Source organism: Vicugna pacos, unplaced genomic scaffold (genome assembly GCF_048564905.1).
Source record: "Vicugna pacos unplaced genomic scaffold, VicPac4 scaffold_19, whole genome shotgun sequence".
Taxonomy (NCBI): domain Eukaryota; kingdom Metazoa; phylum Chordata; class Mammalia; order Artiodactyla; family Camelidae; genus Vicugna; species Vicugna pacos.
The window spans coordinates 41,718,905-41,736,077 of record NW_027328740.1 but is presented as its reverse complement, the minus strand read 5'-3'; positions in this window follow the sequence as shown (position 1 = coordinate 41,736,077).

Genomic DNA, 17,173 nt, shown 5'->3' with positions numbered 1-17,173 from the left:
TGATGGGAAGCCTAGGCGGGAGTGCGGGGAAAAGTGTGGCTTGGGCTCCAAAACCAAATATTTGCGATGACCTCTCTATGGTTTGTGGAGGTGTTTAAACTACATCCCTAACCTGGGAACACCTGTGCACCCATAAAGATCCGTGGAGTCTGTTTCCACACCTCCAGCACACACACGAACACTTGCACAGTTATCCTGAGAGTGGACAGACTCCTCCAACTGAGAGCAGGGCTTTGGTTCTTATAAAATCGCTTAACTTGTCTACCCTGTTTGGTTGCCTGATACGGAGTGCTGGGGAAAGGGTGGGTTGGGCTCTAAATCCAAGTATTAGCGAGTGCTTCTCCATGGGATTTGGAGGTTATTAACCAAAAGCCCACAATATGGGAATACCTGTGCTCCTTGAAAAAAGCGTGGACTCTGTATCCCCACCACCAGAACACACATGAAGAAGTTTTCTGCTATCCTGAGTGTGGGCTGGCAATTTCAGGTGACAGCAGCGCCTGGGTTCTAAAAGAATCCCTTTGCTTGTCTTCCCTGATGGCATGCCTAGGCTGGAGAGTGGGGGAAAGTGGTGGTTGGGCTCTAAACCAAGTATAAGCGAGAGCCTATCCATGGGATGTGGGTTTTTAACATACAACCCACAACCATGGAATAAATATGCCCCCTGAAAGATGCTTTGACTGTTTCCCTACATCCAGCACACACACGAAGATGTGTTCTTGTATTCTGAGTGTGGGGAAGTTCCTCAAACTGACAGCAGCACCTGGATTCCATTAGTATCCTTTAGCTTCTGTTCCCTGAGTGTTCTCTTAGACCAGGCCATGAGGGAAAGCTGGGGGTTGGGCTTGGAGGCCACGTAGCAGTGAGTGCCCCCTGATCCATTGAGGAAGTACTTAGAGGACTTCTCCCTAAACGGAACACCTTTTCCTCCATTTATCAGGGTGCAGTGGGGCTGCACAACTCTCCCACACCTAAGAATGTGTTCTGGAATTCTGAGTGCAGGGAAGTTCCTCCAACTGACAGCAGCGCCTGGGTTCTAATTGAATCCCTTTGCTTGTCTTCCCTGATGGAAAGCCTAGGCGGGAGTGTGGGGGAAAGTGTGGTTTGGGCTCCAAAACCAAGTATTTGCGATGACCTCTCTATGGTTTGTGGAGGTGTTTAAACTACATCCCTTACCTGGGAACACCTGTGCCCCCATAAAGTTCCGTGGAGTCTGTTTCCACACCTCCAGCACACACACGAACACTTGCACAGTTATCCTGAGAGTGGGCAGCCTCCTCCAACTGAGAGCAGGGCCTTGGTTCTTATAAAATCGCTTAACTTGTCTACCCTGTTTGGTTGCCTGATACGGAGTGCTGGGGAAAGGGTGGGTTGGGCTCTAAATCCAAGTATTAGCGAGTGCTTCTCCATGGGATTTGGAGGTTATTAACCAAAAGCCCACAACATGGGAATACCTGTGCTCCTTGAAAAAAGCGTGGACTCTGTATCCCCACCACCAGAACACACATGAAGAAGTTTTCTGCTATCCTGAGTGTGGGCTGGCAATTTCAGGTGACAGAAGCGGCTGGGTTCTAATAGAATCCCTTAGCTTGTAATCCCTGAGTGTTTCCCTAGGACTGACTCTGAGAGAAACCTGGGGGTTGGGCTTTGAGGCCAAATAGTAGCGAGTGTCCCCGATGGACTGAGGAAGTATTTAGATGAATTCTCCATAAAGGGAAACACCTGAGCACCCATTCATCTGCGTGGAGTGGGGCTTCAAATCTCCCCACCACACAAGGTTGGGTTCCAGTATCCTGAGGGTGGGGTAGTTCCTCCAACTGACATCAGCGTCTTGGTTTGAATAGAATCCCTTTGCTTGTCTTCCCTGATGGTTTGCCTAGGCCAGTGTGTGGTTAAAAGTGGGATTTGGGATCTAAAACTAAGTATTAGCGTGTGCCTCTCCATGGGTAGTGGAGATGTTTAAACTACAACCCACAACTTGGGAATTACTGTGACCCCTGAAAAATGCGTGTGCTATGTTTCCCCACGTCCAGCACACACAGGAAGAATTGTTCTGGGGTTCTGAGTGTGGGGAGGTTCCTCCAACAGACAGCAGCACCTGGGTTGTAATAGAATCCCTTAGCTTGACTTCCCTAAGTGTTTTCCTAGGCCTAGCAGTAAGCGATGGTTGGGGATGGGCTCTAAAGCCAAGTATTAGCGAGTGCATCTCTGTGGGTAGTGGAGGGTTTTAAACAACTTCCCCAACCTTGGAACACCTGTGTCCCATAAAGATGCGTGGAATCTGTTTCCCCACCTCCAGCACACACACGGAGACGTGCTCAGGTATCCTGATTGTGGGGAGGCTCCTCCAAATGACAGCAGCGCCTGGGTTATAAAAGGATCCCTTAGCTTGTCTTCCCTGATGGCATGCCTAGGCTGGAGAGTGGGGGAAAGTGGGGGTTGGGCTCTAAACCAAGTATAAGCGAGAGCCTATCCATGGGATGTGGGTTTTTAACCTACAACCCACAACCATGGAATAAATGTGCCCCCTGAAAGATGCTTTGACTCTTTCCCTACATCCAGCACACACACGAAGATGTGTTCTTGTATTCTGAGTGTGGGGAAGTTCCTCAAACTGACAGCAGCACCTGGATTCTATTAGTATCCCTTAGCTTCTGTTCCCTGAGTGTTCTTTTAGGCCAGGCCATGAGGGAAAGCTGGGGGTTGGGCTTGGAGGCCACGTAGCAGTGAGTGCCCCCTGATCCATTGAGGAAGTACTTAGAGGACTTCTCCCTAAAGGGAACACCTTTTCCTGCATTCATCTGGGTGCAGTGGGGCTGCACAACTCTCCCACACCTAAGAATGTGTTCTGGAATTCTGAGTGCAGGGAAGTTCCTCCAACTGACAGCAGCGCCTGGGTTCTAATTGAATCCCTTTGCTTGTCTTCCCTGATGGAAAGCCTAGGCGGGAGTGCGGGGGAAAGTGTGGCTTGGGCTCCAAAACCAAGTATTTGCGATGACCTCTCTATGGTTTGTGGAGGTGTTTAAACTACATACCTAACCTGGGAACACCTGTGCCCCCATGAAGATCCGTGGAGTCTGTTTCCACACCTCCAGCACACACACGAACACTTGCACAGTTATCCTGAGAGTGGGCAGCCTCCTCCAACTGAGAGCAGGGCCTTGGTTCTTATAAAATCGCTTAACTTGTCTACCCTGTTTTGTTGCCTGATACGGAGTGCTGGGGAAAGTGTGGGTTGGGCTCTAAATCCAAGTATTAGTGAGTGCTTCTCCATGGGATTTGGAGGTTATTAACCAAAAGCCCACAACATGGGAATACCTGTGCTCCTTGAAAAAAGCGTGGACTCTGTATCCCCACCACCAGAACACACATGAAGAAGTTTTCTGCTATCCTGAGTGTGGGCTGGCAATTTCAGGTGACAGAAGCGGCTGGGTTCTAATAGAATCCCTTAGCTTGTAATCCCTGAGTGTTTCCCTAGGACTGACTCTGAGAGAAACCTGGGGGTTGGGCTTTGAGGCCAAATAGTAGCGAGTGTCCCCGATGGACTGAGGAAGTATTTAGATGAATTCTCCATAAAGGGAAACACCTGAGCACCCATTCATCTGCGTGGAGTGGGGCTTCAAATCTCCGCACCACACAAGGTTGGCTTCCAGTATCCTGAGGGTGGGGTAGTTCCTCCAACTGACATCAGCGTCTTGGTTTTAATAAAATCCCTTTGCTTGTCTTCCCTGATGGTTTGCCAAGGCCAGTGTGTGGTTGAAAGTGGGATTTGGGATCTAAAACTAAGTATTAACGTGTGCCTCTCCATGGGTAGTGGAGATGTTTAAACTACAACCCACAACTTGGGAATTACTGTGACCCCTGAAAAATGAGTGTGCTATGTTTCCCCACGTCCAGCACACACAGGAAGAAGTGTTCTGGGGTTCTGAGAGTGGGAAGGTTCCTCCAACAGACAGCAGCACCTGGGTTGTAATAGAATCCCTTAGCTTGACTTCCCTAAGTGTTTTCCTAGGCCTAGCAGTAAGCGATGGTGGGGGATGTGCTCTAAAGCCAAGAATAACGAGTGCATCTCTGTGGGTAGTGGAGGGTTTTAAACTACTTCCCCAACCTTGGAACACCTGTGCCCCATAAAGATGCGTGGAATCTGTTTCCCCACCTCCAGCACACACACGGAGATGTGCTCAGGTATCCTGATTGTGGGGAGGCTCCTCCAAATGACAGCAGCGCCTGGGTTCTAAAAGAATCCCTTAGCTTGTCTTCCCTGATGGCATGCCTAGGCTGGAGAGTGGGGGAAAGTGGGGGTTGGGCTCTAAACCAAGTATAAGCGAGAGCCTATCCATGGGATGTGGGTTTTTAACCTACAACCCACAACCATGGAATAAATGTGCCCCCTGAAAGATGCTTTGACTCTTTCCCTACATCCAGCACACACACGAAGATGTGTTCTTGTATTCTGAGTGTGGGGAAGTTCCTCAAACTGACAGCAGCACCTGGATTCTATTAGTATCCCTTAGCTTCTGTTCCCTGAGTGTTCTTTTAGGCCAGGCCATGAGGGAAAGCTGGGGGTTGGGCTTGGAGGCCACGTAGCAGTGAGTGCCCCCTGATCCATTGAGGAAGTACTTAGAGGACTTCTCCCTAAAGGGAACACCTTTTCCTGCATTCATCTGGGTGCAGTGGGGCTGCACAACTCTCCCACACCTAAGAATGTGTTCTGGAATTCTGAGTGCAGGGAAGTTCCTCCAACTGACAGCAGCGCCTGGGTTCTAATTGAATCCCTTTGCTTGTCTTCCCTGATGGAAAGCCTAGGCGGGAGTGCGGGGGAAAGTGTGGTTTGGGCTCCAAAACCAAGTATTGGCGATGACCTCTCTATGGTTTGTGGAGGTGTTTAAACTACATCCCTAACCTGGGAACACCTGTGCCCCCATAAAGATCCGTGGAGTCTGTTTCCACACCTCCAGCACACACACGAACACTTGCACAGTTATCCTGAGAGTGGGCAGCCTCCTCCAACTGAGAGCAGGGCCTTGGTTCTTATAAAATCGCTTAACTTGTCTACCCTGTTTGGTTGCCTGATACGGAGTGCTGGGGAAAGTGTGGGTTGGGCTCTAAATCCAAGTATTAGTGAGTGCTTCTCCATGGGATTTGGAGGTTATTAACCAAAAGCCCACAACATGGGAATACCTGTGCTCCTTGAAAAAAGCGTGGACTCTGTATCCCCACCACCAGAACACACATGAAGAAGTTTTCTGCTATCCTGAGTGTGGGCTGGCAATTTCAGGTGACAGAAGCGGCTGGGTTCTAATAGAATCCCTTAGCTTGTAATCCCTGAGTGTTTCCCTAGGACTGACTCTGAGAGAAACCTGGGGGTTGGGCTTTGAGGCCAAATAGTAGCGAGTGTCCCCGATGGACTGAGGAAGTATTTAGATGAATTCTCCATAAAGGGAAACACCTGAGCACCCATTCATCTGCGTGGAGTGGGGCTTCAAATCTCCGCACCACACAAGGTTGGCTTCCAGTATCCTGAGGGTGGGGTAGTTCCTCCAACTGACATCAGCGTCTTGGTTTTAATAAAATCCCTTTGCTTGTCTTCCCTGATGGTTTGCCAAGGCCAGTGTGTGGTTGAAAGTGGGATTTGGGATCTAAAACTAAGTATTAACGTGTGCCTCTCCATGGGTAGTGGAGATGTTTAAACTACAACCCACAACTTGGGAATTACTGTGACCCCTGAAAAATGAGTGTGCTATGTTTCCCCACGTCCAGCACACACAGGAAGAAGTGTTCTGGGGTTCTGAGAGTGGGAAGGTTCCTCCAACAGACAGCAGCACCTGGGTTCTAATAGAATCCCTTAGCTTGACTTCCCGAAGTGTTTTCCTAGGCCTAGCAGTAAGCGATGGTGGGGGATGTGCTCTAAAGCCAAGTATTAGCGAGTGCATCTCTGTGGGTAGTGGAGGGTTTTAAACTACTTCCCCAACCTTGGAACACCTGTGCCCCGTAAAGATGCGTGGAATCTGTTTCCCCACCTCCAGCACACACACGGAGACGTGCTCAGGTATCCTGATTGTGGGGAGGCTCCTCCAAATGACAGCAGCGCCTGGGTTCTAAAAGAATCCCTTAGCTTGTCTTCCCTGATGGCATGCCTAGGCTGGAGAGTGGGGGAAAGTGGGGGTTGGGCTCTAAACCAAGTATAAGCGAGAGCCTATCCATGGGATGTGGGTTTTTAACCTACAACCCACAACCATGGAATAAATGTGCCCCCTGAAAGATGCTTTGACTCTTTCCCTACATCCAGCACACACACGAAGATGTGTTCTTGTATTCTGAGTGTGGGGAAGTTCCTCAAACTGACAGCAGCACCTGGATTCTATTAGTATCCCTTAGCTTCTGTTCCCTGAGTGTTCTTTTAGGCCAGGCCATGAGGGAAAGCTGGGGGTTGGGCTTGGAGGCCACGTAGCAGTGAGTGCCCCCTGATCCATTGAGGAAGTACTTAGAGGACTTCTCCCTAAAGGGAACACCTTTTCCTGCATTCATCTGGGTGCAGTGGGGCTGCACAACTCTCCCACACCTAAGAATGTGTTCTGGAATTCTGAGTGCAGGGAAGTTCCTCCAACTGACAGCAGCGCCTGGGTTCTAATTGAATCCCTTTGCTTGTCTTCCCTGATGGAAAGCCTAGGCGGGAGTGCGGGGGAAAGTGTGGTTTGGGCTCCAAAACCAAGTATTGGCGATGACCTCTCTATGGTTTGTGGAGGTGTTTAAACTACATCCCTAACCTGGGAACACCTGTGCCCCCATAAAGATCCGTGGAGTCTGTTTCCACACCTCCAGCACACACACGAACACTTGCACAGTTATCCTGAGAGTGGGCAGCCTCCTCCAACTGAGAGCAGGGCCTTGGTTCTTATAAAATCGCTTAACTTGTCTACCCTGTTTGGTTGCCTGATACGGAGTGCTGGGGAAAGGATGGGTTGGGCTCTAAATCCAAGTATTAGCGAGTGCTTCTCCATGGGATTTGGAGGTTATTAACCAAAAGCCCACAACATGGGAATACCTGTGCTCCTTGAAAAAAGCGTGGACTCTGTATCCCCACCACCAGAACACACATGAAGAAGTTTTCTGCTATCCTGAGTGTGGGCTGGCAATTTCAGGTGACAGAAGCGGCTGGGTTCTAATAGAATCCCTTAGCTTGTAATCCCTGAGTGTTTCCCTAGGACTGACTCTGAGAGAAACCTGGGGGTTGGGCTTTGAGGCCAAAGAGTAGCGAGTGTCCCCGATGGACTGAGGAAGTCTTTAGATGAATTCTCCATAAAGGGAAACACCTGAGCACCCATTCATCTGCGTGGAGTGGGGCTTCAAATCTCCCCACCACACAAGGTTGGGTTCCAGTATCCTGAGGGTGGGGTAGTTCCTCCAACTGACATCAGCGTCTTGGTTTGAATAGAATCCCTTTGCTTGTCTTCCCTGATGGTTTGCCTAGGCCAGTGTGTGGTTGAAAGTGGGATTTGGGATCTAAAACTAAGTATTAGCGTGTGCCTCTCCATGGGTAGTGGAGATGTTTAAACTACAACCCACAACTTGGGAATTACTGTGACCCCTGAAAAATGCGTGTGCTATGTTTCCCCACGTCCAGCACACACAGGAAGAAGTGTTCTGGGGTTCTGAGTGTGGGGAGGTTCCTCCAACAGACAGCAGCACCTGGGTTGTAATAGAATCCCTTAGCTTGACTTCCCTAAGTGTTTTCCTAGGCCTAGCAGTAAGCGATGGTTGGGGATGGGCTCTAAAGCCAAGTATTAGCGAGTGCATCTCTGTGGGTAGTGGAGGGTTTTAAACAACTTCCCCAACCTTGGAACACCTGTGTCCCATAAAGATGCGTGGAATCTGTTTCCCCACCTCCAGCACACACACGGAGACGTGCTCAGGTATCCTGATTGTGGGGAGGCTCCTCCAAATGACAGCAGCGCCTGGGTTCTAAAAGGATCCCTTAGCTTGTCTTCCCTGATGGCATGCCTAGGCTGGAGAGTGGGGGAAAGTGGGGGTTGGGCTCTAAACCAAGTATAAGCGAGAGCCTATCCATGGGATGTGGGTTTTTAACCTACAACCCACAACCATGGAATAAATGTGCCCCCTGAAAGATGCTTTGACTCTTTCCCTACATCCAGCACACACACGAAGATGTGTTCTTGTATTCTGAGTGTGGGGAAGTTCCTCAAACTGACAGCAGCACCTGGATTCTATTAGTATCCCTTAGCTTCTGTTCCCTGAGTGTTCTTTTAGGCCAGGCCATGAGGGAAAGCTGGGGGTTGGGCTTGGAGGCCACGTAGCAGTGAGTGCCCCCTGATCCATTGAGGAAGTACTTAGAGGACTTCTCCCTAAAGGGAACACCTTTTCCTGCATTCATCTGGGTGCAGTGGGGCTGCACAACTCTCCCACACCTAAGAATGTGTTCTGGAATTCTGAGTGCAGGGAAGTTCCTCCAACTGACAGCAGCGCCTGGGTTCTAATTGAATCCCTTTGCTTGTCTTCCCTGATGGAAAGCCTAGGCGGGAGTGCGGGGGAAAGTGTGGCTTGGGCTCCAAAACCAAGTATTTGCGATGACCTCTCTATGGTTTGTGGAGGTGTTTAAACTACATCCCTAACCTGGGTACACCTGTGCCCCCATAAAGATCCGTGGAGTCTGTTTCCACACCTCCAGCACACACACGAACACTTGCACAGTTATCCTGAGAGTGGACAGACTCCTCCAACTGAGAGCAGGGCTTTGGTTCTTATAAAATCGCTTAACTTGTCTACCCTGTTTGGTTGCCTGATACGGAGTGCTGGGGAAAGGGTGGGTTGGGCTCTAAATCCAAGTATTAGCGAGTGCTTCTCCATGGGATTTGGAGGTTATTAACCAAAAGCCCACAACATGGGAATACCTGTGCTCCTTGAAAAAAGCGTGGACTCTGTATCCCCACCACCAGAACACACATGAAGTAGTTTTCTGCTATCCTGAGTGTGGGCTGGCAATTTCAGGTGACAGAAGCGGCTGGGTTCTAATAGATTCCCTTAGCTTGTAATCCCTGAGTGTTTCCCTAGGACTGACTCTGAGAGAAACCTGGGGGTTGGGCTTTGAGTCCAAATATTAGCGAGTGTCCCCAATGGACTGAGGAAGTATTTAGACGAACTCTCCCATAAAGGGAAACACCTGAGCACCCATTCATCTGCGTGGAGTGGGGCTTCAAATCTCCCCACCACACAAGGTTGGGTTCCAGTATCCTGAGGGTGGGGTAGTTCCTCCAACTTACATCAGCATCTTGGTTTGAATAGAATCCCTTTGCTTGTCTTCCCTGATGGTTTGCCTAGGCCAGTGTGTGGTTGAAAGTGGGATTTGGGATCTAAAACTAAGTATTAGCGTGTGCCTCTCCATGGGTAGTGGAGATGTTTAAACTACAACCCACAACTTGGGAATTACTGTGACCCCTGAAAAATGCGTGTGCTATGTTTCCCCACGTCCAGCACACACAGGAAGAAGTTTTCTGGGGTTCTGAGAGTGGGGAGGTTCCTCCAACAGACAGCAGCACCTGGGTTGTAATAGAATCCCTTAGCTTGACTTCCCTAAGTGTTTTCCTAGGCCTAGCAGTAAGCGATGGTGGGGGATGGGCTCTAAAGCCAAGTATTAGCGAGTGCATCTCTGTGGGTAGTGGAGGGTTTTAAACTACTTCCCCAACCTTGGAACACCTGTGCCCCATAAAGATGCGTGGAATCTGTTTCCCCACCTCCAGCACACACACGGAGACGTGCTCAGGTATCCTGATTGTGGGGAGGCTCCTCCAAATGACACCAGCGCCTGGGTTCTAAAAGAATCCCTTAGCTTGTCTTCCCTGATGGCATGCCTAGGCTGGAGAGTGGGGGAAAGTGGGGGTTGGGCTCTAAACCAAGTATAAGCGAGAGCCTATCCATGGGATGTGGGTTTTTAACCTACAACCCACAACCATGGAATAAATGTGCCCCTGAAAGATGCTTTGACTCTTTCCCTACATCCAGCACACACACGAAGATGTGTTCTTGTATTCTGAGTGTGGGGAAGTTCCTCAAACTGACAGCAGCACCTGGATTCTATTAGTAACCCTTAGCTTCTGTTCCCTGAGTGTTCTTTTAGGCCAGGCCATGAGGGAAAGCTGGGGGTTGGGCTTGGAGGCCACGTAGCAGTGAGTGCCCCCTGATCCATTGAGGAAGTACTTAGAGGACTTCTCCCTAAAGGGAACACCTTTTCCTGCATTCATCTGGGTGCAGTGGGGCTGCACAACTCTCCCACACCTAAGAATGTGTTCTGGAATTCTGAGTGCAGGGAAGTTCCTCCAACTGACAGCAGCGCCTGGGTTCTAATTGAATCCCTTTGCTTGTATTCCCTGATGGAAAGCCTAGGCGGGAGTGCGGGGGAAAGTGTGGTTTGGGCTCCAAAACCAAGTACTTGCGATGACCTCTCTATGGTTTGTGGAGGTGTTTAAACTACATCCCTAACCTGGGAACACCTGTGCCCCCATAAAGATCCGTGTAGTCTGTTTCCACACCTCCAGCACACACACGAACACTTGCACAGTTATCCTGAGAGTGGGCAGCCTCCTCCAACTGAGAGCAGGGCCTTGGTTCTTATAAAATCGCTTAACTTGTCTACCCTGTTTGGTTGCCTGATACGGAGTGCTGGGGAAAGGTTGGGTTGGGCTCTAAATCCAAGTATTAGCGAGTGCTTCTCCATGGGATTTGGAGGTTATTAACCAAAAGCCCACAACATGGGAATACCTGTGCTCCTTGAAAAAAGCGTGGACTCTGTATCCCCACCACCAGAACACACATGAAGAAGTTTTCTGCTATCCTGAGTGTGGGCTGGCAATTTCAGGTGACAGAGCGGCTGGGTTCTAATAGAATCCCTTAGCTTGTAATCCCTGAGTGTTTCCCTAGGACTGACTCTGAGAGAAACCTGGGGGTTGGGCTTTGAGGCCAAATAGTAGCGAGTGTCCCCGATGGACTGAGGAAGTATTTAGATGAATTCTCCATAAAGGGAAACACCTGAGCACCCATTCATCTGCGTGGAGTGGGGCTTCAAATCTCCCCACCACACAAGGTTGGGTTCCAGTATCCTGAGGGTGGGGTAGTTCCTCCAACTGACATCAGCGTCTTGGTTTGAATAGAATCCCTTTGCTTGTCTTCCCTGATGGTTTGCCTAGGCCAGTGTGTGGTTAAAAGTGGGATTTGGGATCTAAAACTAAGTATTAGCGTGTGCCTCTCCATGGGTAGTGGAGATGTTTAAACTACAACCCACAACTTGGGAATTACTGTGACCCCTGAAAAATGCGTGTGCTATGTTTCCCCACGTCCAGCACACACAGGAAGAATTGTTCTGGGGTTCTGAGTGTGGGGAGGTTCCTCCAACAGACAGCAGCACCTGGGTTGTAATAGAATCCCTTAGCTTGACTTCCCTAAGTGTTTTCCTAGGCCTAGCAGTAAGCGATGGTTGGGGATGGGCTCTAAAGCCAAGTATTAGCGAGTGCATCTCTGTGGGTAGTGGAGGGTTTTAAACAACTTCCCCAACCTTGGAACACCTGTGTCCCATAAAGATGCGTGGAATCTGTTTCCCCACCTCCAGCACACACACGGAGACGTGCTCAGGTATCCTGATTGTGGGGAGGCTCCTCCAAATGACAGCAGCGCCTGGGTTATAAAAGGATCCCTTAGCTTGTCTTCCCTGATGGCATGCCTAGGCTGGAGAGTGGGGGAAAGTGGGGGTTGGGCTCTAAACCAAGTATAAGCGAGAGCCTATCCATGGGATGTGGGTTTTTAACCTACAACCCACAACCATGGAATAAATGTGCCCCCTGAAAGATGCTTTGACTCTTTCCCTACATCCAGCACACACACGAAGATGTGTTCTTGTATTCTGAGTGTGGGGAAGTTCCTCAAACTGACAGCAGCACCTGGATTCTATTAGTATCCCTTAGCTTCTGTTCCCTGAGTGTTCTTTTAGGCCAGGCCATGAGGGAAAGCTGGGGGTTGGGCTTGGAGGCCACGTAGCAGTGAGTGCCCCCTGATCCATTGAGGAAGTACTTAGAGGACTTCTCCCTAAAGGGAACACCTTTTCCTGCATTCATCTGGGTGCAGTGGGGCTGCACAACTCTCCCACACCTAAGAATGTGTTCTGGAATTCTGAGTGCAGGGAAGTTCCTCCAACTGACAGCAGCGCCTGGGTTCTAATTGAATCCCTTTGCTTGTCTTCCCTGATGGAAAGCCTAGGCGGGAGTGCGGGGGAAAGTGTGGCTTGGGCTCCAAAACCAAGTATTTGCGATGACCTCTCTATGGTTTGTGGAGGTGTTTAAACTACATACCTAACCTGGGAACACCTGTGCCCCCATGAAGATCCGTGGAGTCTGTTTCCACACCTCCAGCACACACACGAACACTTGCACAGTTATCCTGAGAGTGGGCAGCCTCCTCCAACTGAGAGCAGGGCCTTGGTTCTTATAAAATCGCTTAACTTGTCTACCCTGTTTTGTTGCCTGATACGGAGTGCTGGGGAAAGTGTGGGTTGGGCTCTAAATCCAAGTATTAGTGAGTGCTTCTCCATGGGATTTGGAGGTTATTAACCAAAAGCCCACAACATGGGAATACCTGTGCTCCTTGAAAAAAGCGTGGACTCTGTATCCCCACCTCCAGAACACACATGAAGAAGTTTTCTGCTATCCTGAGTGTGGGCTGGCAATTTCAGGTGACAGAAGCGGCTGGGTTCTAATAGAATCCCTTAGCTTGTAATCCCTGAGTGTTTCCCTAGGACTGACTCTGAGAGAAACCTGGGGGTTGGGCTTTGAGGCCAAATAGTAGCGAGTGTCCCCGATGGACTGAGGAAGTATTTAGATGAATTCTCCATAAAGGGAAACACCTGAGCACCCATTCATCTGCGTGGAGTGGGGCTTCAAATCTCCGCACCACACAAGGTTGGCTTCCAGTATCCTGAGGGTGGGGTAGTTCCTCCAACTGACATCAGCGTCTTGGTTTTAATAAAATCCCTTTGCTTGTCTTCCCTGATGGTTTGCCAAGGCCAGTGTGTGGTTGAAAGTGGGATTTGGGATCTAAAACTAAGTATTAACGTGTGCCTCTCCATGGGTAGTGGAGATGTTTAAACTACAACCCACAACTTGGGAATTACTGTGACCCCTGAAAAATGAGTGTGCTATGTTTCCCCACGTCCAGCACACACAGGAAGAAGTGTTCTGGGGTTCTGAGAGTGGGAAGGTTCCTCCAACAGACAGCAGCACCTGGGTTGTAATAGAATCCCTTAGCTTGACTTCCCTAAGTGTTTTCCTAGGCCTAGCAGTAAGCGATGGTGGGGGATGTGCTCTAAAGCCAAGAATAACGAGTGCATCTCTGTGGGTAGTGGAGGGTTTTAAACTACTTCCCCAACCTTGGAACACCTGTGCCCCATAAAGATGCGTGGAATCTGTTTCCCCACCTCCAGCACACACACGGAGATGTGCTCAGGTATCCTGATTGTGGGGAGGCTCCTCCAAATGACAGCAGCGCCTGGGTTCTAAAAGAATCCCTTAGCTTGTCTTCCCTGATGGCATGCCTAGGCTGGAGAGTGGGGGAAAGTGGGGGTTGGGCTCTAAACCAAGTATAAGCGAGAGCCTATCCATGGGATGTGGGTTTTTAACCTACAACCCACAACCATGGAATAAATGTGCCCCCTGAAAGATGCTTTGACTCTTTCCCTACATCCAGCACACACACGAAGATGTGTTCTTGTATTCTGAGTGTGGGGAAGTTCCTCAAACTGACAGCAGCACCTGGATTCTATTAGTATCCCTTAGCTTCTGTTCCCTGAGTGTTCTTTTAGGCCAGGCCATGAGGGAAAGCTGGGGGTTGGGCTTGGAGGCCACGTAGCAGTGAGTGCCCCCTGATCCATTGAGGAAGTACTTAGAGGACTTCTCCCTAAAGGGAACACCTTTTCCTGCATTCATCTGGGTGCAGTGGGGCTGCACAACTCTCCCACACCTAAGAATGTGTTCTGGAATTCTGAGTGCAGGGAAGTTCCTCCAACTGACAGCAGCGCCTGGGTTCTAATTGAATCCCTTTGCTTGTCTTCCCTGATGGAAAGCCTAGGCGGGAGTGCGGGGGAAAGTGTGGTTTGGGCTCCAAAACCAAGTATTGGCGATGACCTCTCTATGGTTTGTGGAGGTGTTTAAACTACATCCCTAACCTGGGAACACCTGTGCCCCCATAAAGATCCGTGGAGTCTGTTTCCACACCTCCAGCACACACACGAACACTTGCACAGTTATCCTGAGAGTGGGCAGCCTCCTCCAACTGAGAGCAGGGCCTTGGTTCTTATAAAATCGCTTAACTTGTCTACCCTGTTTGGTTGCCTGATACGGAGTGCTGGGGAAAGTGTGGGTTGGGCTCTAAATCCAAGTATTAGTGAGTGCTTCTCCATGGGATTTGGAGGTTATTAACCAAAAGCCCACAACATGGGAATACCTGTGCTCCTTGAAAAAAGCGTGGACTCTGTATCCCCACCACCAGAACACACATGAAGAAGTTTTCTGCTATCCTGAGTGTGGGCTGGCAATTTCAGGTGACAGAAGCGGCTGGGTTCTAATAGAATCCCTTAGCTTGTAATCCCTGAGTGTTTCCCTAGGACTGACTCTGAGAGAAACCTGGGGGTTGGGCTTTGAGGCCAAATAGTAGCGAGTGTCCCCGATGGACTGAGGAAGTATTTAGATGAATTCTCCATAAAGGGAAACACCTGAGCACCCATTCATCTGCGTGGAGTGGGGCTTCAAATCTCCGCACCACACAAGGTTGGCTTCCAGTATCCTGAGGGTGGGGTAGTTCCTCCAACTGACATCAGCGTCTTGGTTTTAATAAAATCCCTTTGCTTGTCTTCCCTGATGGTTTGCCAAGGCCAGTGTGTGGTTGAAAGTGGGATTTGGGATCTAAAACTAAGTATTAACGTGTGCCTCTCCATGGGTAGTGGAGATGTTTAAACTACAACCCACAACTTGGGAATTACTGTGACCCCTGAAAAATGAGTGTGCTATGTTTCCCCACGTCCAGCACACACAGGAAGAAGTGTTCTGGGGTTCTGAGAGTGGGAAGGTTCCTCCAACAGACAGCAGCACCTGGGTTCTAATAGAATCCCTTAGCTTGACTTCCCGAAGTGTTTTCCTAGGCCTAGCAGTAAGCGATGGTGGGGGATGTGCTCTAAAGCCAAGTATTAGCGAGTGCATCTCTGTGGGTAGTGGAGGGTTTTAAACTACTTCCCCAACCTTGGAACACCTGTGCCCCGTAAAGATGCGTGGAATCTGTTTCCCCACCTCCAGCACACACACGGAGACGTGCTCAGGTATCCTGATTGTGGGGAGGCTCCTCCAAATGACAGCAGCGCCTGGGTTCTAAAAGAATCCCTTAGCTTGTCTTCCCTGATGGCATGCCTAGGCTGGAGAGTGGGGGAAAGTGGGGGTTGGGCTCTAAACCAAGTATAAGCGAGAGCCTATCCATGGGATGTGGGTTTTTAACCTACAACCCACAACCATGGAATAAATGTGCCCCCTGAAAGATGCTTTGACTCTTTCCCTACATCCAGCACACACACGAAGATGTGTTCTTGTATTCTGAGTGTGGGGAAGTTCCTCAAACTGACAGCAGCACCTGGATTCTATTAGTATCCCTTAGCTTCTGTTCCCTGAGTGTTCTTTTAGGCCAGGCCATGAGGGAAAGCTGGGGGTTGGGCTTGGAGGCCACGTAGCAGTGAGTGCCCCCTGATCCATTGAGGAAGTACTTAGAGGACTTCTCCCTAAAGGGAACACCTTTTCCTGCATTCATCTGGGTGCAGTGGGGCTGCACAACTCTCCCACACCTAAGAATGTGTTCTGGAATTCTGAGTGCAGGGAAGTTCCTCCAACTGACAGCAGCGCCTGGGTTCTAATTGAATCCCTTTGCTTGTCTTCCCTGATGGAAAGCCTAGGCGGGAGTGCGGGGGAAAGTGTGGTTTGGGCTTCAAAACCAAGTATTGGCGATGACCTCTCTATGGTTTGTGGAGGTGTTTAAACTACATCCCTAACCTGGGAACACCTGTGCCCCCATAAAGATCCGTGGAGTCTGTTTCCACACCTCCAGCACACACACGAACACTTGCACAGTTATCCTGAGAGTGGGCAGCCTCCTCCAACTGAGAGCAGGGCCTTGGTTCTTATAAAATCGCTTAACTTGTCTACCCTGTTTGGTTGCCTGATACGGAGTGCTGGGGAAAGGATGGGTTGGGCTCTAAATCCAAGTATTAGCGAGTGCTTCTCCATGGGATTTGGAGGTTATTAACCAAAAGCCCACAACATGGGAATACCTGTGCTCCTTGAAAAAAGCGTGGACTCTGTATCCCCACCACCAGAACACACATGAAGAAGTTTTCTGCTATCCTGAGTGTGGGCTGGCAATTTCAGGTGACAGAAGCGGCTGGGTTCTAATAGAATCCCTTAGCTTGTAATCCCTGAGTGTTTCCCTAGGACTGACTCTGAGAGAAACCTGGGGGTTGGGCTTTGAGGCCAAAGAGTAGCGAGTGTCCCCGATGGACTGAGGAAGTCTTTAGATGAATTCTCCATAAAGGGAAACACCTGAGCACCCATTCATCTGCGTGGAGTGGGGCTTCAAATCTCCCCACCACACAAGGTTGGGTTCCAGTATCCTGAGGGTGGGGTAGTTCCTCCAACTGACATCAGCGTCTTGGTTTGAATAGAATCCCTTTGCTTGTCTTCCCTGATGGTTTGCCTAGGCCAGTGTGTGGTTGAAAGTGGGATTTGGGATCTAAAACTAAGTATTAGCGTGTGCCTCTCCATGGGTAGTGGAGATGTTTAAACTACAACCCACAACTTGGGAATTACTGTGACCCCTGAAAAATGCGTGTGCTATGTTTCCCCACGTCCAGCACACACAGGAAGAAGTGTTCTGGGGTTCTGAGTGTGGGGAGGTTCCTCCAACAGACAGCAGCACCTGGGTTGTAATAGAATCCCTTAGCTTGACTTCCCTAAGTGTTTTCCTAGGCCTAGCAGTAAGCGATGGTTGGGGATGGGCTCTAAAGCCAAGTATTAGCGAGTGCATCTCTGTGGGTAGTGGAGGGTTTTAAACAACTTCCCCAACCTTGGAACACCTGTGTCCC